Below are 23,429 nucleotides of genomic sequence, written 5' to 3' on the forward strand. Positions count from 1 at the left end.
CAGGGTTGGCTCCAGCTTCCCCGTGACCCTCACCAGGATAAGCAGTTTTGAAGATGGATGGATGGATTTGTTTTGGCTTCCCTTGAAAATAATCCATAGAGGATTATGACAGGAGTAGGGCTGTGCAATGGGTGCACATTCCTTGCATTGTCTTTAGCGTTGATGCAAGACCATTCCTCGCTGAGCTTCTTAGATAGCCTGCTCAAGAAATGGAGCTATGAGACATCTGACTGCTGCAAAGTTAGTCTGAATTCCCTAGCTGTTTTTAAACTGTTTTAACGTACAGTTGTTTTGGGGCACTTTGCACAAAGGCTATAAATATTTAAAAGTGACATTACATATTTACTAGTTCTAGACCAAAGGAAATGTTGACTCCATGATATGACATAAAACTATATGAAAGATGATACATATTGCTTACAAAGAAAACTTTTTTTTTAATAAAAAAAATCCCAGCAAATCTATCCATATAGTGGAAGTAAATTGCCTCAAACTAAGTCCTGATTTATGAATTAATTTGCTCAGTCATTCAGTCACAGTATCTTTCAAACATGAGAGACAATCGTGTCCTCATGCTGTATTCTGATCATATTGTGACTGTTACCAGAAATACAATACACTCTTCAGTATTGTAGAAAATGCATACAATTTTACACATTCAGGCTGTGAAATGTTTCTGAAATACAGTAGGAATTGTTATTGAAATAATTATAATTAATTATTCATTCATTATTTCTTGCAACTTGTATTTCACAATCATTGCAGAAAAAATCACTTCACCAAAATCAATTGTATCTACACCTCTGATAAATGGAAAATACAAATAAAAAAAAAAGTTTAAGAAAGGAACAGAAACAAGATTAAAGTGTATTGAACGCCTAATAAATGTTTGACCTTATGCTTCCACTGCCTGTGAGACCAAGCGCCTGATCTTCCAAAATTGGTAAAGGATTTGAGTTAGGCAATGTGTATGTTAATTAAAGTTATAACATACTAACAGCTTATATTCTCACTCAGAATTCATGAATAAATGGTTTTCCCCAGTTGACTTTTCATTCACAACATGAATGTTTACATTGTGTAATTCACTCTCATCTGGTGTCCCATCCTGGGTGTTTCCTGCCTTGTGCCCTATGCCTGCCGGGATTGGCTCCGGCTTCCCCATGACCCTCACCAGGATAAGTGGTTTCGAAAATGGATGGATGAATGGATGGATGGATGGATGGAATTCACTTTCATGATACAGTACAGAATGTGCATAATTTTTCTAAACTTAGTTAAAAGTGTAGAAATTCTGCAGGTAACGTTAATGAACATAAACATGAATAGGTTTACTTAAGAATAAATAACTTTAAGGTTAATTTTGTATATACCTTAATAACTGTGGATACAAATAAATTGTAATAAGTAACTTTGTGGCAAAATTCCATGATTACTTAGGACAGACAATTAAGTGGCATTGTGGCTGATGTTTTGTAGTTTAAAACTGTACTTGACTGTTAGGTAACACTGACATACTGTAGGGAGCAACGCTGAAATGCTGCCAAATAAATGGCCAAAGGGTGAATTGCCTGAGACAGTTGAAATCACTCATTTAAACAGTTGCTAAAATGGAATTACGCTCTGGGGAGTTTGGAGTCCTTGATAGACTTGAGTTAGATTATCTTTGTGCAGTGCACAGAGCGCAGCTAGGGCAATCTGTTAATAAATTAATTAATTTAAAAGTGATACATCTTTCTGTAGAACTCACCCTGGGGAGCATCCCACACTTAAGGAGCTTTGTGTCAGCCATTTTCCAAGAACATACAGCTGCCTGTGGAAGTGCTGTGAATCAACTTACTGAAGTTTGGCGATGTGAATTCAACACCATTAACCCACATGCGTCAGGCAAGACACCCATCTCAGGTTGGGATGCTGGGCTCACACTGATGCTGCTACACAACAGCTGCTATATCAGAAGCATTGGATTGAACTGCTTTCAATCACTCCTGTAAACATGTTTCTGTTCAAAATGTTTGGAATGCCAGACAATTCCAACAAAAGAAAGAAAGAACTGAAAAGTTCAGTGAAACATTATGTAAGTCTATAAAATGGTAATGGTAGCTGGTCCTTAAAGCAGAAGACTCCACCAAAGAAGCATTCTGTCTGTTATGTTTTTACAATTATTTATAATGAATAATACTACAATATTAGACAATGTAATACAAAATATATGGATACAAATACATTACAAAATGTATGGGTCCACATTAGGTAATTATGGATACAATTTACACATACCTTCAGTATAGTTCAATATTTTTGCCTTTGACCGTAATGCAATCTAGATAACATTTTTTGACTCGGGCAAGATATCCAAAAAGATGAAAGCAAACCTATGAAAGAACAGCTGAGGCTAGCACTGAGGCGTCTGTGTCATAGTCAATAACGGGAGGCGGCAGGAGATGCTGTACTTTCCCAGAGGCAGACTGGCAGGCAGGCAGATGAAATAAATAAGTAAAGGGAATGAGGTCGTGTGATAACTGGGAAGCTGAGACCACTGGAAAAATCAATGAGAGCCCGCTGCTCAGACCAAACACTCGGCACAAATTTTACTCGAAGTATGCATCCTGCATTTGCATCTTTTCATGGCCCTATTCAAATTATTAAAATGGGAGGGCATACTCTTATGCTCATTTGGAATTGAGAAGTCATTCTTTCTTTGCTTGCATGAAAGAAAGTCATTTTGAATGAGCTTCAGTGCCCACAAGAACACCGCAAGAAGTGGCTTAAAAATCACAGGAATTTTTCTTTTGTTCTATAATTGGTTATAGAGATACTATTTATAGCTTTTCACAGTTGGCAGAACCTCAAAGGGAAGTAACAAGGTCTTTTTTTTTTTTTTTTATCGAGTCTATTTTTTTACTCAGTAGTAAATGCCAAGAGATGGGCATATTTTTAAACTTTTAAACACCTCTTTTTTCCCATTTATTTAATATGGACCAACAATTTGTTAAATTTAAGAAATACACTTTTAAATGTGTCAAACTGGATTTTTGGATTCGTCATGCACTGCTCTGTTTACACCAGACATCCATATATAGATTATGGTTTTGTGGATGTTAGAAAATCTAATTTAAAATATTGCTAAAATGTTTAAAGCAGGACTGGATTTTTTAGACTTAATTCAATTATCCTTAACATATGTGTGGGCAAATGAGAGGAGAATTGCAAAATCAGGAAAACATTTTCATCAGAAAATCTATGAGCTATGACTTGTGTTCATAAAGTAACACCTTAGTGTCAGGAGAGATATAGCGTGGGAGATTGATAATGTAGTGCGCTTAAAGGTCATGCATTAAGTTTGCAGATTTTTTTATTATTTTTTTTACCACTGTGGGGGCACCACTTAATTAATTGCTATAATAAAAAAAATGTACTTAACCCTTTCTTTAAGCAGGCACTTCTAATGTTAAACTGACTCATCTGACAGCCCTGTAAATCTACAAAAAATGATAGAGATTGTCACACAGCACCCCCAGTGGCCTAAATGATCAATGTCTACATTTTTTATGTTTTCTTAGGAATCCTAAATATACCACATATTAATAATATATATACTTATATATTAAAAGTGTTATACCTCAGCCATATACAGATGCAAAACTATATTTTGAACCTGAGCATGGTTTTTGATCATTTACGTATCCCTTGGTGGTTTATTAGATTTATTAGGCTGGTTAATCATGATAATACAAATATGCTGTCTATTAGGTATTTATGTTTGTGTCATATATATTCATAAACAAAAAATAATTATCAAGAAAAAATATGATCGACTATTCTACTAAAATAAATGTAGCATTATATTGTGTAAATGGCATTTGCATTTTAACATGATTAGCATTGTCAATGTGCATTAGCATTTGCATGTCACCACCGGCGTTCTGTATACGCTGTAAATAAGCGCTTAGATTTGATAGTTGAGGCGAGGCCTTGCCCTCTTAACTGACTTCAACAACTTAATCGTTAATATAGTACTAAAGCTGGGGATCAGCTAGTCTCCAATTTTGCTCTGCCTCTTTTTTGTTGCAATTACATTTTTATGACAATTGTTTATTATTATTACCATTACAGCAGAAGACACAGCAATATGGCACACCAGGGGAACAACTACACTATGCTGAAATAGTGAAGATAATACAATAAATCATTTAGGTAATGATGGATAATGGTGAATCAGCTTAGCTTATGCACTTGAAATGTTTGGACCTGTTGCACAATGGGCAATATTATATGACATAAGAGAAGGGAAATGCAATGAATCAGATTGGGTTATGTCTGCTTTATGAAGAAAAGGAGTTCCACTGAGGGCAAAATGTTAAATGGGCCTTACCCTCAGGCCAAACATCTAGTTTTATTCAGTGTAAAATACTATCACAGCCAAATTATTAGCATAGTGCAGAAGGTCAATTTCCCTTTGATGTGACTACTACCTGAGAATGGAAATGTTTAATTCCTTAACCTTCCATATCGATTTTATTTTCCTGTTGTATTCTGGGCTGGTGATCTAACAGCCTATTGGTGTCTCTCTCCATACAAACCCTTCTCATCTATCTCTTAGCACATCCTCAGCCAAGAACAAGTATTAATCTCCACACCGAAGCCAGTTCATGATCCCAGATTGTCACAAGGAAGACAGATAGCATTGGCGATGGTGTTTAATTTCTGCAGTGGAGCTAAAAAAAAAAAAAAAAAAAACCCTACCCCGTTACTCGATCACACTACAGAGTCAAACCTGTCAAACAAAATAATCATAAGGAAGACTTCAATAGATTTTTTTTCTTAGAATAGTTATTTAGTTATGTCCAGATTCAATGTTTATAGTTTTTTTTTGGGGGGGGGGAGGGTTAATATACCCAGTGAGATCTACCTTATGTTGACCCTGTTTTTTAAGCTTAATTTATTAACTCAGCTCTGTTCTGAAATCACCTTGCTAGATTAAATAGAGACCTCAGTGGAGTTATATTTAATTAATATAATGTAATTAATTATATAGAAGTAATAAACCTGTATATTTTTCAGATGCATCTAAAATAAAATTATTTGAATTCTGCATTGTAAGGAGATAAGTAATACCTCAAACTCAAACTCAGTTACCCCGTCAATCTGCCAAAATCTACATTTGCAAAGTTCATTTTACTAGATACTGTTACAGATCTTGGCAAGTTCAAGATTTAATAGTTGGGTGACAGTATAAAGTTGTCTCGAAAACAATCCACAACTAGTCTGCTTTACCTATCTTTTGTGTTGTCAGATTAACCTTCAGGGAATGCTGGGATGTCAAGAAAATTGTTTTGAAGCATGTGATGATTTGTGAATATTGGAATATGTTAAAGAAATTAAGAACATGATTGTTTTGAATTCTATTACCTTTTACGTGACATTTTGCATCCATTCATCCTTTGACATAGCATGAACATTTTCCATTAAAAAATTGAATAAAATAGAACAAGATGCAAGCTTAATAAATTACCCAGTTGCCTTGAATTTCCAGCTAATGGACATGTTCAGTGTAGCAAACTTGATATGATATTTAAACCAGAGATTATTAATGGAGATGGGCTTTTTATTTTTATCATTAAGCGTATTCTTTAATGGGTTTTGTATAAACCTTTCTTAAATTATATTTTCTCACTGAAGCAGAGGAAGTGAATTGAGCTCCCCTTTTTAAAAGGATTATTGGAATCTGAGTGCAAATTTATATTTTTATTGTGTGGTAAAATACTGGAGTAGTTTTCATAGTGAAGGTCTTGCTCGATATAATGTATATGTGAATTAAAAATTAACATAAACTGTTGATTGAAAGAAAATTCAATTTGTGAGGGAACATAAGGAAAAATTAAACTACTGTTTGAAAATACAAGCAACTGGCCTTAATGTATGTATGGATTGATAGATGTATGTATTTATCCTTTAAAATTCAACGTAGTAAAAATGTTTTTTATAGAGTAAATAACTTTGAAACCCAGTATACAATATCCTGTAATCTACACTGCACACAGTCCCAGGGAGAGAGAGAATTTAGCTGCTGGCAGTTGGGCCTCCATGTGGATTTGCTAAGTCAATAACAATGCAGGGAAGGTTTGACAGTTAAAAAGCCTGGGCTATATATAGTCCTGCAGCACCTCTGCTCTGGGCTTTCCTAATCCAAATGCAAGGAACCCTCAGGTGGATTGGATAACAGAGGATTACTGGAGAGCCCTCAAAGGCAGACTTGCTCAGGGTGTTCCCTGTGGGTGCTGGCCTCATGATGACTTTGTCTGCCTTTTCTCTTCAGTCAATTATTAGTCAGACCAAGATGAAGTAGCATCATCCTTACTCCAGATCAAGGGTCTGACTTTGATAAATCAGAAGAACATTAAGCTTTGGCAACAGTGCCTTCCTCTTTGTGCCTCCCTACTTGTCTGTCTCCAGAAAGTGCAACAGGACTGACCTGGAACTTGATGAGCAATTGTACTGAAACCTGAGAAGCTTCAATGGCCTATCCTATATCTTACCATGGACTTGTTACGCTGTCTTTAGCTGGTGTAACCCAATGTCAGTGCTTTACTGTTTAACATGTGAACCGTAGTCCAATGGTCTGCTGAGAAGTTTAAAATGCTTCAAAAGCTATTTTTATGGGAGGAGTAGACAAGCATTTGGTAATCAAAGTAAATAACCTGTTTATTTAGGCAACATATCTACATCGATTGGGCCTTGCATGCTTTTTCTATGTGAATGTGGGCCACCAAACTTTAAAGAGAGATGCACAAGACTCGGTATAAAATATTCATCCCCAACCGTGACGTGTTGAGTAGCTGCCTGCCATGGCCAAAATCCTTCCATTATTGAAGCCCAATTTTGAGTTGAGAATGATGCAGATGAAGCCCCGTGTATTTTTACCAGGAAAATCTAATTTTAAGGTTAGCATCTCATTGGTGAACTCATGAGGCACAGTGTCTTATTTACAAATTAACTTTTTCACTGCATTTATGCCTTTATAGTTCCAACTGACAACCCAAGGAAATTAAATATCCATGTTGTTTCTCTTGGAACTCTTTGCTGAGATATAGTTAGCATTGCAGCTTTATTAAACTGACCATTTCTACTATGTAGTCTAAAATATCACTACAGATGCAGAACTCTGGAAGATGATACTCTGTCATTACATAGAAATTCAGCTTTGGGGGTATGACCTACATCGTTTTTTTGTTAGTTTTTTAGAGATTTCTTTTGTATTTCAGTTTCCTTGTCTCCTGTGCAGTTTTTAGAGTTTGCAAGTACAATTTGGAAATATTCATAAACAAGCAAATGAGCTTCCAGACACACAATGTTCTTAAAATAAAATTACCAAAGTATAGAGTGCTTGGAGGTTGACTAAATTAATTAATTTCAGTCCTTCTGAAGAATGTATCATGTATACACTTTCCACATCTTCAAAAATATGAATTATTACACATTACACAAGTCAGGGTTTAAAAACCATTTTGCAAACCAACCTCTCATCATGCCCCTGTAATTGCCCCTTTTGATATTATAAGAAAACCTCTGCAGCCAAGCATAATTTTAAGGAACCATTTTTGACAGGCCCCACAAAACAATTAGAAAACATATCACCATAATATCATATCTGTTAAATAAATGATCCTGCAAAATCCAGTTATTTTAATGCCCAGGGACACATCATGTACCATCTGGATTCCTGTCAACAATTAAAACTTAATTAATCACTTTAAAGAATTTTGCATCAAGGAAAGAATGAGAAACACAAAAGTACCTTATGTAATGGCAAAGGTACCAAACATAACACAAGAAAACCTAGGTCCTGAAAAAAGTGAAGACCATTCTAGTTTAAAAGTTTTTTATGTGTGGCATGGTGTGGGGTTGGACACGATGCTGGGGCTCTTCAGGTAGGGTTTAAGCAACACATAGATAGGGTTATGCTGCCAAACGGTGATTTATTTTTTAACAGTGTGCGTGTGCTAAACCAAAACAGACAGACCGAAAGTGAAACTCCTCTTTGCATCTGAACTAAAACACATGAAACAGGTCCCTCTCTACACAGTTACTAAAAATAAACACAAATAAGACAAACACACTGGCAACCATACACAGTCCATGATCCAAGTTCAAGTCAAGTCCAATTTCTGTAGTTGTTTTCCCTCTCTCTCTGTCTCACGTTCTCTCACTATTAATCCTGCATACCCTCCTTCCAGGCTCACCTCCTGCCTTCCCCATATGAGAAGTCCAGTGCTTGCCAGTTTTATACAGGTGGGGAGCCGTTCAGTTGGGAACAGCGAGTCAGCTGTTCTGCTGGTATATTCCCTCCCCCGGGGTCCGAAGAAGTGCAGGGCAGTCCAGGGCGGGTCCTCAGAGCGCCATCCAGCAGGGCGTCACACTCCCCCCACCCTCACGATGGATGCTAGGGGTGCCAGAGGACCGCCACGGTCAACCCACTCCCACCCCCCCAACAGGACCAGCAGGATGGCACGACAGCCATGCAACCAGGGGCCAGAGATGGAGGATGAAAGGAAGGGCAGCCTGGGCCTTGGAAAGGTATGGGGAGGAAGCAGAACTTTGATGTCCGGGCCCGGCGGGAAAGCAGAGGAGGTGCCACGCGGTGACAACACATCGTCAGTGGGCAGCCTGGGTTGGCAGAGGAAGGACCCATGAAATCCACAGCCCCTGGAGCTGCAACCCCCAGGAAGCAGTGGAAGCCCCAGACCAGTCCTCTGGCCCCAACAGCACCTCTCCTAGGCTGTCTTTGGGCCTGCTGTCAGGCACAAGTGGCTCTTCCTCCCACCCTAACTCTGGGAAAAGCAGCAGCTGGCAGAGTATTCCCACCTCCGATTCTAACTCTGGTAGAGCCACTGGGTCAGGTCAGGCCATTCTTCTTCCTCATAGCAGGGCTCTGTGGGGAACAACTCCTCCTCGCAGTCAACTGCAGGCTGTTCCTCTCATTCAGGCTTGTGGACAACAGGTATCTCAGGTATCGTCACCGGCTCCTCCCTTTCTGTCTCATGGAGCATCACTGGTACCTCCCTCTCTGATGCAAGAAGCGTCACCAGCTCCACCCACTTCGACATGGGGTGAGAAACTCCTCTTTATGTCTGATATAAAACACATGAAACAGGTCACTCTCTACACAGTTACTAAAAATAAACACAATTAAGACAAACACAATGGCAACCACCGGCCCATCTCTCTCTGAGTTGGGGTTGCTGCTGTCCATCATCATCTTGGGGCTGGTGATCAACGCTGCATGGCCTGCCTCTTTTTCCGCCATTACCTTGTGCAGCTGTGCCAGGTATGCCTGGGTTTCTTCTTAAACACTCCACCTGCCGCATTCTCCACCCAATTTGCACAGCACTGTTGGGGCTCTCAGGCAGGTTTAAGGAACATTGTGTAAATACATGGTTTTTAATGAACAGTGCGCCAAACCAAAAGAGACATACAAAACCCTAGCTCTTCATTGAGCCTAAGATACACGTATAACACAGATACCTACCTAAACATATAACTAATAATAACAACAAACACAAGACAATCAACAACCAGTACGAAATCCCATTACAGTAATCGTTTTTCTTCTGTCGTTTGTTCTCTTACACTCCAACACTCTAATCAACTCAACTCTTTGGCTCTCCACCTGCTTCTCCTCAGCAGGAAGTAAGTCTCTTCCTTGTTTATTGAGGGGAGAGCCAGTCAGCAAGCGACAGCGGATCATGTTCCCCCTCAAGTAATTCACCTCTACCTGGGTCTGGTTTCCACACAGTTTGGCGTCACATATGATTTACATTGATCTACATTGTTTAGGTGTAAAACACATTGGTTCTAGTGGTGTCATTCTAAAATACAATTGGACATAAAGAAGAATAAAGAAGCTAACTGGCAGCATTCACCATGAAATGACCAGACAATCTACATATACTAAAATAAGTATTGAATTAAATGGACAAGCTTTCTTCTTTAGGGGGCATCGTTTGCGACCCTTGTTATATTATTTAGTCTCATATCATACCAGTGAGAATACAGAGCACTTGAATGGTGTTCTGGGGCCTTGTAGAAACAAACCCAGGTGATTTCACATAGCTTTAAACCCTATCATTATCAAGTGGGCTTATTTTGGCATCTGGAACACTCTTCAATGAGTTTGCAGGAAAACCATCAAAGATGTGATTAAGAGAACAACCACACACAAGAAAAACTAGCCGAGCACTGCCTTAATTGAGTGGATCTGTTTATTGCTTACCGTCTGGCACCAATCAATAAGAGGTATTTTTAGACTGGGGTGTTTGTGTGCAGTATTTCTCTCTTTCCTATAACCAATTTCTTCTCACTGCAGGGGCAGTTCTACTGCTGGCCCCCATGCTAGCATCCTTTTCCGACTTGGCTTCCTTTCAAGTGTTTAGCTGCCTGCTCCCTGGCTTTCCAATTTGGATAATGGAGCATCTGCTGAGGAAGGCAGTCATCTGTAGTGAATTGCTCCTGCTATCCCCAGACCAGCCCTTGAAATGACAGCGCCCGACTCCAGCTCTGCCGGACCCTGCCCCTTCTGGCATATGGTTCTGAGGGGCTCCCCTCATGAGCATGAGATTCATACGCAACAAATTGTCTGTGTCGCCACTATTGTCCCCAGTCCCTGCCTCCCTCCAATTCTTACAAATCTGAAAGGAACTGATAGGTATAATGTGAAGGACAGCATACCCCTGCCTTTTGATAGTATTCAACCTTTTCTTTACTACTGCCAGCCTATCCTCTTACCTTTAAAATTCAAGCATGAATATTTAAGGTGCTCAGCTGTCATGGAAGCCATGAATTGAAGAAGAAATGCATTGTTGTTGTTGTTTTTTATTGAGGTTTATATTTTCTGTCAGATGTAATTTAATTGGATTGTTCACTTGCTGTTACAATAAAAAAAAGGCAGAGCCCAGTGGCTTTAATTAAAATTTCATGACCCGCTTAAAAAGACTGGAAACCACGACAACAACAACAAAATATATACCCTGAAGATAAACATAGCCGAACTCCATAGCTCAATTGGTTTTGCCTGACAGACTTTTGGTTCACACTTAGTAGAACTGGACAGCTTTTAAACATATTGTGTTTGTCACAGGTGACTTTTAGAACATTGTTTTGATCTGTAGCACATCATTTGTTGCTGTCACAAGCAACAAATGAACAGCGCATTTTAAACAGTACAACTGATGTATTTTCAGTGTTTTTTTCCGAACTGAGTCTGTGCCAAGCACAGAAGGTTTTGCTTACTCTGCTGCCTTCTCTCTGCCTAGAATTATATATATGTAGCCATGTTATTCTTTGTTAGTTCGAATTTCTCCTCTTCCTTGACAGATTTCCACACTGATACTGTAGTAGAAATTAGGTATATTTTGAGTTGCTGAATATATTTCATAATTATGCATGCCATTTATTAACAATGCTTCACAATAATCCACAGATCCAAATAGGTTACTGTATTATTTTTTTGCTGCTGGAATGCACTATACAAAAAAGCATTTTGTCACTAATAAAGTGAACCTTTATGCGCTTTGAAGAATGAAGGCCTGTCTGTTTTGCTTTGAAGCTATATTGAATCCTCTGATCCTGGTGCCCATGTTCAAATATAAGGATGAACGGATTTCAAAATATACCACAATATTTTAGTCAATAAAACTATAACCATCTGTCAAGAAGATCATACTTGCTTGCATGTAAGCTTTTCATCCTACAATTCTAAAGCACACATTCAAATCTACAAATCAGTGGTAAAAGGAGCACAACATCAAAGTTCATGACTGTCACAATCTCCATAGTTCAGTCCAATAGAAGGAGAAAACTGAAAAAAGCAGTCCTCAAGTGCACTATTTAGTTTAATATACAATGTTGGTCAAAAATAGTTTTAGTACCAATATATATCAGGACAGTTGTTGCTACGGGGTTGACTCAAGTGATGGTTTTATCCGAATGATAAAACTGTAACCTCAGGGAATACGGTCAAGCCTGGATCCCAGTCTTGGCCCAAATGTTTTCTGGGCTTGCCTCATCCTTAGCTGCTGTCTGTCAAGGCTCTGCTGATGCACTGTGTCAGTGTGTGTAACTGGCACAGGGAATTTGTGCTGAAAATCAATTTCTAGACTCTTCTAGGAGTTATATAAGCAAAGTCCCAAATATTGGTAGGGTTTGTGTCAGGACAGAAAGCATGCAGTAGAAAGGACCACAAGTGGAGCATTTAGATAAGTATTCAGATACAGGTTTAACAGAATTTTGCTTTTTATTAACATTTTGTTTTAATCATGTACAATGATGACCCGATGGATAATTACTGAAGCTTTACTCCACCTTGTGATGTGTTCATCACATGGGATTTGGGAAAGCACCAGAATGGGATACTTTGGACACATGATCCCCTTTCAAGTAAACAACAATGAATAAAGACCCTTTTTGTCTGGGGGGAAAAAATACTGAGAACCACAAATGAGTGGATATATCTGTGGTCCTAATTAAGCAATAGAGCTCGTCGATGGAGAGGATGTTATTGCTTTTAGAAATTGATTTATGTGTGTTTGTTTTTTATTTAATAAACTTAAAAACCTATATTTACCTTGATATTCTGATATTATGTCTAGTAAGCTTCCACAGAGAAATATAGTTCCCAACGTAAGTAGAATAAAAAAAATGACATGTACAGAAAATTGTTTTTATTTGGCTAAAATATATCCTCAATCATTTTATTTACTATTGTGACATTAGTCTTTCTTATAGTTGATCTGGAGATTGCCAGAGAAAGTAACATTACTCAACAGTCCCTGTAGTATTCTGACGGAAGTTGTTGCTGGAGGTGGGGCTTCATTCAAGTTGGCAGGGAGCGGATTGACTGGAGCTGAAACAATGCAGCAGTTTGACTTTTGGATCCTTATGAACTTAAAACTGTGGTCCAATAGCGGAAAAAACAGTATATGCGAGTATTGATTTATTTGTTAAATAATTGTTTGATAATGCCTGCTAGATCTGGAAGCTGATTGAAAGTTGGCACACAATCATTTTGTAATAGGTGATTTTGTAAGCCACTAGAACAAACGACCCACCATTTGACAAGCAATAAGGTGCCTTGAACTGCACCAGAAAGCACTAACTGTAGTTACAATTTAAAACAGACTCATCCAAGCACAAGGAAGCCAGGTGGTTCAGGCTGAAATTTGTTTTTAGGATGAATTGTTCCAGAACACAGCTGTTTTATTTTTTTTTCCATTATCTATCTCAACAGAGATAAGAACTGTACAGAGAACAGAAAGTTCCCTGTTGTGTAGTGGGGACTTCAACATCCACCTGACACCAAGAAATCTTAAAGCAAATTTAATTAGGAATAAGGTTACTGAGCTGTGATCTTCAGCATTTTTAACAATTAGACAGTCATTAGAAAATTACATTATGGAGCTACTTGCAAACTCAGTGTGCCAAGTAGCTCTTAGCACAAAATAAATGAAAGAATATAATTATTTCCTTGGATGGCATATGAAGTAGAAAAAATAAAACATAATCAGATTAGACATCTCAGGAAAGGTATATTGATCTTGAACAACTAGTGAAATGTTGCTATTTAGTGCTTATGGTGTAATCAATGAGTTTCTTTTGTGAAAATTCTAGAATGTAGTAATCCACAGTCCTTTAATGCATGTATCTATATATGCATGTATGTATGTATGTATGTATGTATGTATGTATATATGCATGTATGTATGTATGTATGTATGTATGTATTTAATTGTTCTCTTCTTGTCAGTCTTAGGAGAAAATGTTGAGGCTTTGAAAAATAGTCACCATATGTTCATTCAGCTGTTTAAGTAAGTTATCTGTCATTATTTTTTCCATCATCACCCTGAGTGTTTAAGCTTATAGTTTACATGTTTTATTAAACCACATTCAAGTCTGTTTGCATTAGTGCACAAGGTGTGTCTCTGTTTGGCATAATACTTAGGTGCCACAGTGCTTTTCTATAAACCGTGATGTGATGAATTCACCTCTAATTGGCATTTCTCAGCTAAGGACATCAAAAAGGCAGATGTCTTGAGGACCCGCCGCCCCCCCCGCCCCCCCCACACACACACACACACAATCATAAGATGACATGTTGAAATTTATTTAATTTGTGTAATAATGCCATAAAAAAGAAAAATACTGGCACATGTATGTAACACTTAACTATGCCGTGTTGTATAATGTTATAATATTGTAAACTCTGTTATGATTCAGGTATTGAACTTTTAAACCCATTAGATACAATTCATAAAACACTTCAAAGCCTGTCCACATGATGCATCTTATTACACTCCAGGGACTTCTCCTGGGACATTAGACATTCATTACTCTAAGGGCAGGGTCACCTGGGGGGGCGGAGAGTGAAATGGAACATTGCATTGTGGGCCTACACTTCCATATACAGCTAATCTATTAAATGCAATACAGACTGTCCCCATTTTAAATTTTTAAAACTTGGACTTTACAGCCTTCCTAACAAGTCTAGGGGTTAGGAATTTCAAGACCATGTTGTGTGCTGATCGATTTCTGATTTCTTAAAGATACAGTGTCAAAAGTGGAAAAAACCTTGTAATGTTGCAATATATATGTTATCTATGATATTGTTTTCGTTGTTGTGTCTGCCCTTAAATCACAAATGGAAAATTGCAAACCCTTTGGTGGTCTATTTTATAGTCTGAAGCCAGTTTCTACTACGTATTGATCAAAATGAAATAGGGTACAAGTTTGTAACTTGAGATTCACGTATGTTGAAGTTTTTAGTTGGCCTTGGCCATTGTGTGTGAGTAGGCCGATACAGAGACTGCTGTTCTTTAACTTCTCGATTAAATTACAGCCTTGTGCATGCCTGGTAATCCACTAGAAATACAAGGTTGGACATCTCCAGATTGGGTAAGACATAAGACTATTTTTTTATTTAACTAACTACTAATGTTTTATGGAGTGCCCTTAATGAATTTGTATTATAACCTTGATTTATGAAAAAAATAACACCTTAATAGTCATTAATTGTACTGTAACAAACTTTATCAGTACTGGTGTACTGGCTCATTAAATTGAATTACTTATAACATCAGTTTCCTTTTTATTTTATTTCATTCGTTTTTTTGTGCGCTTCAAATGATCAAAGCAAAGGGTGTTGGAAGTTATGGTCTCAGTCCAGCCTCTTCATCCGTATTTGATTTAAGGACCTTGAGAATCACAGCAGTGTTTGCTCGGGACCCTGGGGAAATCAGAGGAGCCAAGATGTCGCCCAAATGTAAATCATGCCAGGAGACATTTTTATTAGACAGTCCTTCAGCCCAAGCCAGCTTGGCAGTTCCCCCTGACAGATAACATTCCTGTAAAAGCTCATTCTCTTATTGCTACTCCTGAAAGGTTCTCAATGAATATTGTTCTTAACTGTTTCACAATATCTAATCAGTTGAAGCTTTTTTTTTGGTGTGTGTATATATATATTGCAGCATTTTTAGGCTTTTTACTACTGGATCCACCACTGACGAAAACATCAAATAATAGGAGAGTCAGGGTTCTTGGAATAGATTTTATTCCTCATGCAACTTTTAAGGAGAAACACTGTTCTCAGGCTTTCTCTAATCTACTTCTCCCAAGCAGGAACTGGGGCACCCCTGAATATTTCCTTACCCCCCGATCCCGAGTGGGTTTACCTTAATCCTCGGAACCCAGTTTCTCCCTCACTAAATCCCCAAATGATCTGCCCCACCCCCAACACACAGAGCTGACAGAGAGACACACAACATACTGCAGTCCCTCCACATAACATTCCCAATGTGTATATATATATATATATATATATATATATATATATATATATATATGAACTGATTAAAGTTATGCAGCATTTGTTTGCTTTATCACATTGTGAGGCTCTCAGATTTAAATAATAAATAAACTGAACTGCCACTGAAATCTTGCCCAGCTCATTGTCTTGTAACATCACATGTATTCAACATATGCCATTACTCTGCCCCCTATGCCAACACTCCTGCTTACTCTCTCTCTGCCCAGAATAGAGGAGCATAAGGGTCTGATTTGCTCCTCAAGTGGAAAGTGGTTTGAGGGTATAATCCTAATTATTCATTCATTCATTCATTATCAATCACCACTTCATCCAGTAGAGGGTTACAGTGAACCGGAGCCTAAGCCAGCGAGCACAGGGCACAAGGCAGGGTACACACTGGACAGGACGCCAGCCCATCGCTGGGTGGCTGAATTCAAATTTTTAAACTGTGGTGCTGTTAAAGGTGCAGTGGCCGTGTGTTGAGTGATCTATAAACATCCCTGTTAAACTGCAGGTGAGTGAACTAAAAAAATTTGCTGAAGAGCATGACAGAACATTATTGGCTGTAATTTCTGAAGCCTGACCCCATTTCCCTACAGCTCCATTCACTTTGGAATTAAAATCTCTGCACTTGAATGCCACCAATAGCTCTGTTAGTTGAAACATTCTTCATCTGAAGCTTCTGATTTTTTTTTTCTTTTCCCAGGGATCTAAGAGCCTTCTGACATTTTTCTTTTCAGCAGTTACTGAAAGAAGGCCTTGTTAAATTCAAATTAAAGATAAAAGGCGTTTTTTACTTAACAGGTTGCAGAACTTTGTCCTCCCAAACAATTAGCTGCCCACAATAATTGACTGCTGCCTGGATATCAAATTAGATTTTACCCCAGAGTGGCACCTGCTGCACAGTGAGGAAATAGTCTTTGAAAAGGTCAAAGATTAATCTTTGTTATTTGCATTTCTTAGAAACTATCAGTGGCTGATGTGGGGTGGAGGCCACTCAAATATAGGTCAGTCATTCGTGAAGCATTAACAAAACAGCATTTTTTCAGCTCTGTTTCTTTTATAGCATCCACAGTACTGTATATATCTGCTCTTCTCCTGCTGCTTCCAAAGACTTTGAATGCATTGGAATTGCTGTTTAACAATTACTGCCTTTTCTTGCTTGTGTGGAATCTGTAGGTTTTTGAAAAGTTAGAATGAGGGCTTAATTATTTCAGCGTATGCTATAGCATTGCAGGGAAGACTAATGCAATGTTCACTGAAAACACTTATGTTTCATAAGATGTAAGTTTCGCTGTTGTGTGAAAAACTTAATATGTCTGACTCAAGCCCACCCAAGAGTCTTTTGTGCTGAAGGAATCTCGTGCTGTTTTTCCTGTTTTCCATATTTTCACAGAAGACCGTAAGAACGTTGTATCACATTTTGTTCTTGTTTGTGCCTCCTTACACTCTATAAAACACTATGTGTGAGCAGGCCTATCTATGTTACTTAGGAAACTTCTCGATGAAAGCACAACTAAAAACAATTAAAAATGAAAACCACAAGAAAACGAACAGGTATGATTGCCAATGCTAGATTAATGATGGAACACAACAAGTCCTAATCTACAATAACATCTAAAACCCCTGCACTGCCATCTTTCCCCCAACTGACTGGTGATCATCTTCAATCCACAACTGCTAAAAGGTTTAATTTAAATTAAACAAATGTCTCTCTACCTTTGTTCTGTGCTGCATTATTATGTCTGACATGCTGGCACGGAATTAGTCTTCCTCTGGATTATACTGTGGCTGTGGCACCTGAGGTTCAGAAGTTAGTCAAGTGGGAACAAATTACTTTGCTGTGACAAGGAGAAAGGTTTAGTTACAGTAGGGGAACACACTGAATTCCTGCTACATTAAACGTGACTAGATGCCTTTCTGAAGATTTCAAAAAGCACTTCAAGAATGAAAGTGCAAATGTTCATATGGATAATTGAATGTGTGCTGTTGGAGAATTTGCATGACCCTTATATAAACTGATCATCCTGAAAAATAAGGCTGGATTTTAAAGAGTAGTTTGTGTTTGATATGTGCTGTATTTATATATCTGCTGTATATGCAGATCTGGTTTTTGTGTCAGACATCCTAATGTGGGTGTCCTGTTGTATTTTTGCAGTTGCAGGGGAAGGACGACTGGAGAAGAGAAAAAATATTGATTTATCTTCTTATAATAATAATAATAATAATAATAATAATAATAATAATAATAATAATAATAATAATAATGTGGAATTAGCAGACTCTAGAGAGTCATAGATTTACAGGTCGTCTGTGGGTCATTTATTCAGTAATTACAGACCAGGAAACCTTGGTCATTTTCACAAATTAAGTAAACCATTGATTGGATTAAGCAAATAACAGGTCAATTGAAATTAAAAATAAGACTACTCTGTAACTTAGGTAGAGATTGTAACTCCTAAGTGAATAAGTCACATTGATACACAAAATTGTGCAATTTCAGGTGTGCTGCTTGGTCATGATGTTTATTGCTCATCACAGGAGTAGTCCCTAAGAGATACAAATGCAAATGTACTGAGCTATAATAATCTAGACATCAATAATACATCTACAAACCCACTGATATATTCCTTAAATGCTGCCCATTCAGTATAAAGCATAACTGTGTACTACAGTATATTGTCAGGGAAGTATTATTTTAAAGTCATATGATTTGCATACATATACTTTAGGACCATGTAAAAGGCATTGAGTACAACCATACAGCAAGAAAACAGTATTGCATTTCAAAATATATAGTTTTTTAACTTATAGAATTTTGTGTACATCATATTATTAAAGACATGTTATGCAAAATGTTATGTAATAATATCTAGCATCCCTCATTGAACAAATATTTAAACCTATTAAAAAAATACCTGAAGCAGTACAATTTTATAATGTGGCAAATTATACATGTACATATATATATATTATATATGAAAGTATGCACATTTGAAACAATGATATTCTGTGATTCATTTATTTTAATAGATATTTTATACAAAATGTATACTTTTAGGGTTACAATTTTTCACTTTGGCAAACACTGATTCAGAAAACCGTACAGATTCCAGTTTTTTGTTTATTGGAGTTAAGACAGAACATTTGTAAACTTTTTAATGTATAGTTCATGCAGCCTGAACTAAGTTCATATTTAATAATAAGGGAATGAGAATTGAATGTCAGGGAATATAAAACAGGCTGTCTGCTTTTGAGACTTAGCTCTTTCACACAGCGTATTATGGTGCAGCTGTCAGGCCCAATGAAGCTTTCAGTTTCCTCTGGAGCAAAGGCAAATATTCATTCCATTGTATATTGTTTTGTGTGTGTGGTTGTTCTTTTCTTTTGGACGTTTTCTGAGAATCCACATCACACAGTATTTTAAGTGCTAGTATTTTTTTTTTTTTAATAATATTTCTAAAATACGTCTTTTTATCAGATTTTCTCCAGTCTTGATGTTGTGTTGTAATGTGGCGTTGAAAGTGACTCTAAGAGAACAGAAGGTTATGTAAATTGTTGAAAGACAATATGCAGCAGCGCAAGACCTCTAACTGCCATTGCATTTTTAAGTCTTTTATCACCTTCTGCTAAAAATAAGTCACGTGTCTGTAGATTTTTCCCAAACGCTTAATAAAGAAAATGGCTTCTACATGTAAGAAACTGTTTCCCGAAGAACTGAACTGATGAATCGTGGTATTATTTACAGAAGCAATATAGGCAGCAGTGTGGCTACTTTCAACGTTTCGCCTCCTCATCTATCACGATTGGCCTAGGCCGAGTTTTAATTACCTTGGAAGATATTTGGAGACTTGTCTTTCAAGGGTCACAAATCTCGAATCACTAATCAAGTGAGAGGAAGGGCTGGTACTTTCTGGTTGAAGTGTGTGCCATTATATTAAATCTCTCAACCATTAAACTTCCCAGAAACTAATTTCAGCAAGGAAAATGAAAAATGGAAAATGAATACTTTATGATATGGTAAAGCGAAGACAAAGTTTCTTCTTGCTGGCTTGATGGTCCGTCTTCCTAAACAATCTGCTACATAACATGTAACACTTTGCATCAGTTCAGTAAACATAGATTTATTGGCTTTTTAAGGCATTCGAAATTCAGATTTGCCAATGCAGCGTGAATGAATGTCCACAAGTTGCACATAGAGCCGTGAGTGTCACCAAAAGAGCAAGGTTTTGCATTGTGGTTGCTTCGTTGCACCTGCCTTTGTTCCTCCTCAGATATATCATTTGTGTTCTGTCTGTCTGCACCGCTTTCGCTGAAGGAGTAATATCTAAGAACAACGCGTGTGTGAAAAGCCTAATCATGCCGGAGATGCATCTGTGAGCTTTGCAACACTATAAAGCTATTTTCTTGCCAACTTTCAAAGGTGCTGTTTTCTTCCTCCAAAACAAGAAGGGGGTGCCTTGATGTCTGCGCTGGAAAATCAAGAACAACCACCATAACAAAACATTTTACAAGAGCGATAGTGTGTTTTCTTGGATATAACTTTTTTATTAGTAATATACACTCACCTAAAGGATTATTAGGAACACCTGTTCAATTTCTCATTAATGCAATTATCTAATCAACCAATCACATGGCAGTTGCTTCAATGCATTTAGGGGTGTGGTCCTGGTCAAGACAATCTCCTGAACTCCAAACTGAATGTCTGAATGGGAAAGAAAGGTGATTTAAGCAATTTTGAGCGTGGCATGGTTGTTGGTGCCAGACGGGCCGGTCTGAGTATTTCACAATCTGCTCAGTTACTGGGATTTTCACGCACAACCATTTCTAGGGTTTACAAAGAATGGTGTGAAAAGGGAAAAACATCCAGTATGCGGCAGTCCTGTGGGCGAAAATGCCTTGTTGATGCTAGAGGTCAGAGGAGAATGGGCCGACTGATTCAAGCTGATAGAAGAGCAACTTTGACTGAAATAACCACTCGTTACAACCGAGGTATGCAGCAAAGCATTTGTGAAGCCACAACACGTACAACCTTGAGGCGGATGGGCTACAACAGCAGAAGACCCCACCGGGTACCACTCATCTTCACTACAAATAGGAAAAAGAGGCTACAATTTGCACAAGCTCACCAAAATTGGACAGTTGAAGACTGGAAAAATGTTGCCTGGTCTGATGAGTCTCGATTTCTGTTGAGACATTCAGATGGTAGAGTCAGAATTTGGCGTAAACAGAATGAGAACATGGATCCATCATGCCTTGTTACCACTGTGCAGGCTGGTGGTGGTGGTGTAATGGTGTGGGGGATGTTTTCTTGGCACACTTTAGGCCCCTTAGTGCCAATTGGGCATCGTTTAAATGCCACGGCCTACCTGAGCATTGTTTCTGACCATGTCCATCCCTTTATGACCACCATGTACCCATCCTCTGATGGCTACTTCCAGCAGGATAATGCACCATGTCACAAAGGTCGAATCATTTCAAATTGGTTTCTTGAACATGACAATGAGTTCACTGTACTAAACTGGCCCCCACAGTCACCAGATCTCAACCCAATAGAGCATCTTTGGGATGTGGTGGAACGGGAGCTTCGTGCCCTGGATGTGCATCCCACAAATCTCCATCAACTGCAAGATGCTATCCTATCAATATGGGCCAACATTTCTAAAGAAGGCTTTCAACACCTTGTTGTATCAATGCCACGTAGAATTAAGGCAGTTCTGAAGGCGAAAGGGGGTCAAACACAGTATTAGTATGGTGTTCCTAATAATCCTTTAGGTGAGTGTATATGCGTGTGCGTGTGTGTGCATGTGTGTGCGTGTGTGTGTGTGTGTTTGCTCTTAGAAATCGTGATAAAAGATGTTTTGAGAAATAACAAACCGTATTCGCTTCTTTGGGATTCCCTTGGGCTCATTTTTGGTTCACACATGGGAGCTTATTGCCCACAGTCCTTCATTTCCAGCAGCTGTGTGCACAATCTGATTTCAGGGCATTCAGCTAGGCAGCATGTCCAGGGAAACAAAGGCCACGATGCAGCTCAAAACTAATGGAAATAAAAAACATATTTATTACCTGAAACCAATTGCCCAAAGAAAACTAAAAGGGCAGCTGGGGTTAGCCAAGTTTAATACTTTTGTCAGAAAAATGAAATATATATATCCACACACAGATACTTTCTGCAGGTTTTACGTCTTCTTATTTCACCAAGATAAGGCTTGTTCAGTTACAGTTCAGATCAAGTATGTAGGTGGATATTGAAGTGATATATTAGATTCTTTGTGAAATATTAGATTGAGTAAAGTTACTGCAATTGAGTGCATTTTTTTTCCTTTATTCTGTGTGTTACAAATAACAAGCAATTCAAACTTTTAAAATTGGCTAGTAGTAAGGATCTTTTAAGATGCTTGTTTTCCCCATAAAGCCTCACTCCTCATTTCTGTATGTGGAAAATAAAATAAATAAACCTATTTTAAGATGAAAATCCTACTTAGTCCCTTATGGTGATCTCAGGTAACTGCTGAATGACAATCAATAAAATAAACCGAGTTATGTTTACAACAAGTAAATACATATGCAAATGTGTGTGTTTGTGTGTGCAGCCTATGTATAGGATTTTCATTTGCTTGCATAACTGCTCAGACCCCATGGGGAATATAAAATGCCCACAGGGTTTGGTGAGTGATGACACTTTGTTGCCATTTTTCCACAGTCAATTTAATTCAGAGATTAGCCTGTGAAGAGCACCTATGTTTCATAACGCTTTTACAAGTTTGTCCATAGAGATTTTATTCCAGGCCACTTGTGATTTCGTTTTTGTTTTGTTTGTTTGCATTTCCTCATCACATTGTTTTTTTCTATTCTCTTCTGTCGCTTCTATGGATTTTCCTTCCATGGTGGTTAGCCCGTTTCCAGGTGTTTGGTCTCTTTTAACCTTTTTAGTGCTGTCTGGACTGCACATCTGGAGCGTTTAATCTCTTGCCGTTGTGACCTGAAAGTCCCCCCCGGGAGGAGAGGATCAGTATTTGAGCTTGTTTCCTTTCTAGTGATTTCCCTTGTTATGGGCATTTTCATACTGTTGAGCTAAATTCCTCATCAAAATATATACTTACCTCAGCAGTCACCATTGTTCCGAAAAAGGACTTGAAAACACAGCTGTGTCTGCCATGGTTTGTGGACATTGTGCCCCAAAGGGTCTTTGCTGTAATTAGGGCAGATGGTAGACCTATATAATATTACATATTTCTAATTACACTTAAAATATCCATATTAATGTTACTATTACTTTTTTTCCAGTATACTAAATGTCATACTATTCATTTTGGCCAAGGACGTATTAATCATAGCACTCATAGGTTTTGACCTCCTTTTTGTTTTTCTAGTCTAGCATCTAGGTCCTAGAGGGAATGTTGTTAAGTTGTTGTTCAACACCCACATGGTCAAATATTTTGCATACAGAATTTGTAAAATAAAACCTCTGGATCTCTTCCATGTAGTATGTATGCTAATATTGCTCAATACTATGGCAAGACACATTCATTTTTCCATTGCATTCATCTGCTGGGTGTTATTATTGTTT

The 23,429-nt window shown here is 38.0% G+C and overlaps 1 protein-coding gene across 1 annotated transcript in view; it reads left to right on the top strand.

Annotated features, from left to right (window-relative positions):
- Nucleotides 1–23,429, top strand: part of prima1 (proline rich membrane anchor 1) — a 55,584-nt gene that overhangs the window by 27,934 nt on the left and 4,221 nt on the right.

Source organism: Amia ocellicauda, chromosome 21, assembly GCF_036373705.1.
Source record: "Amia ocellicauda isolate fAmiCal2 chromosome 21, fAmiCal2.hap1, whole genome shotgun sequence".
NCBI lineage: Eukaryota > Metazoa > Chordata > Actinopteri > Amiiformes > Amiidae > Amia > Amia ocellicauda.